Source organism: Chrysochloris asiatica, unplaced genomic scaffold (assembly GCF_000296735.1).
Source record: "Chrysochloris asiatica unplaced genomic scaffold, ChrAsi1.0 scaffold00516, whole genome shotgun sequence".
NCBI lineage: Eukaryota > Metazoa > Chordata > Mammalia > Afrosoricida > Chrysochloridae > Chrysochloris > Chrysochloris asiatica.
The window spans coordinates 551875-554387 of NW_006409034.1; the positions used below are offsets into that span (position 1 = coordinate 551875).

Here is a 2513-nt window from a genome sequence, read left to right on the forward strand (position 1 = left end):
TCCAAATCCAAGTGTGCAGTAAAACAAATGGCAGCTTAAGAAAGTTCCAGTGTTCAAAAGAAAGCATGTTTGTAAAAATATATATACATGAAGAACATTTAATTATTATCATAAAATGAATGCATCACTGTAAGATAAAGGAAGACTATTACAAATGGACTTTTGGTCTTTTTCCCCCATACACATTGCAACCATCTTTAACCTACTAAACCTAATCTCAACAATTATAGATGATTTTTTTTTTTTTTCCCCATTCTCTATTCAGTTTACATTTCAGGCTATTCAGCAGAAGCCTGTGATTCTGGAGATTCAAATCACTGGTGAAAGTTTGTTCTCTCTTTCCTCGGTTTTTCAGGAGCTTTCCACCATAAAATGATCTCCTGTTGCTTCAAGTACCTTCTATCTTCCTCATTAACAAAGACCACATTAAAAAATACCTTACTGAAAATTTTTTGTTCACATCTCTCATTGTTGGAGTTGGGCCATAGCCTACTAAAAATAGTCTTATTGGAATTGATTCACCTTTGACTGGTGCACCATCCATGATTTCATATTTGGCGATTGTTTCTGTTTCTGTGGTGGTACTAGGTCCAATTCCTGTGATCTCTTTTTTGATCAGTTGTAACACCATATGTTGGATTTTTATTCTTACTAATAAGAAGTAAATTTTTCCAACAATCAAATCCTTTAAATGATACTTTGACTTATTATATTCAAATTCTATTTGTAGATAATCTTCAATGCCCATTCCCATCTTAATAGAGTTATCAATATCAGGGTAGGTGGCAAGCTGGTGATCAATAAGCTAATATTCGTTTACCAAGTCACTGAAGGAAAACATACATAACTGTCACAAAAAAAGTTTCCATTAGAACACTTTTTAAAATGTTGTACATGCTTCAGAAGTATACAACATTGAATTATTCTGAAGGTGGCATTGACAGATAATGTTATTGTGTTATCTCATACTAAAATAAATATAATAAGCATAATATTAAGTAACAAAAGGAAATAAAATGTGCAGATGAGACTGAGACTCTTCTATCTTTTATTAAACTATAATTTAATCTGAAGTTGTCTTCAGAAGCTCTACTGCTTACTGATGTTCTGCTTATAAATGGATTTATAAGGAATAGATTTTGTTTTTCAATAAGCACATGTAGGAATGTTTTTCCCCACTGAACTGATAAATTAAGAAGTCAATAGATTATAGTGTTAGTAGATTGAACACTTGGTCAATGAGTTTTAGAAGAAGTCATTAGATAGAATTATTCATTGTTGTTGTTAAGTACCATGGAGTCGTCAGTTCTGACTCATAGTATTAGGCCATTGAATTATCATGATATTTAAATAGAAAAAAAATCTACAAAGCAAAAATTATACCTGTGGAGCTATAGAGTAAAGAATGAAAAAATGCAAAATCAAGGTAGAGATTAGATCAAAATGATTCATTATGTCTTTATCCACCCAAAGTATCTTAAAATGGTAAATTTATTTTTTTATAGTGACCCTGGGTATGGGAACACTTGAGTCATTTAAAGAAATTAAAATAAATTTCTGAGGTTTAGAAAGAACTGTAATAATGCTAACAAAATGAAAGGGAAAACAGTACACTATACATGCTAGATAAAAGCTATTAAAAAGATTAAATATGATTCAGATTGAACAAATATCACAATTAAGTATGACACATGTCATAACAAAATCATATCAAAAATTATGGATTTTTATACACAATCAGCTCTCATAATTTGGTCTTTCCAACTCTCCACATACTCATTTTCACACACCCACTGGCTATGTAGAAATTGATATGTGATAAAAAGTAGTTTCTTGGACTTCTGGCAAGATGATAGACAGACAAACACTATACTGAACCTCAACAACAAAGACTGGAGACCAAATGCAACAGGACCAGAGGATAATCCTGCAATCCTAAATTTCAAAGGAAAAGTTAGAAAAGTAGACCGACCAACTTATTTAGAGGAAAAGCTGAGCAGGCAGGTGAATGAAGAAGACTGATTGGTGAAAGGAATGCCAGACAGATGAGGTACAGCCATCTTGAACTTTTGTGAGCAGCATTGAAGAGAGACAGATGACAGTCTGATGGCACAGTTTCATACACAAGACAGAAAAAGTGAGATTCCTTCTTGTTCCCCACACTCTTTAATAACAGAGATGATGCAGGTCCCACCCTCATGTATCCCCAGAACTGACCCTGAATTAGTAACCTGAAGGGCATCATCGTTGAACTATTTCTAGATAGCGTGCCTTGAAGTTCCTAAGACCTATAGAAACTCCATCTAGGTCTAGGAACTCAGCTGTCACCTCCGTCCTTCACCCACATGGCGAGTTCCTTGGCTGATCTATGCCCCCGAGAAATGTAGGTACAGAATCTCCAAATGGTGAGGGAGTCCAAAAATTTTGATACAAAACAGATTGTTTATATGAAAAACAAATCCATAAATTATAGGGTTGTTGTTAGGTGCCATTGACTCAGAACCGACTCATAG

At 33.9% G+C, this 2513-nt stretch overlaps 1 pseudogene; it reads right to left on the bottom strand.

Moving 5' to 3' along the window:
* Positions 1 to 266: 266 nt before the first annotated feature.
* LOC102824077 overlaps positions 267 to 2513 on the bottom strand; it is a 4123-nt pseudogene continuing 1876 nt past the window's right edge.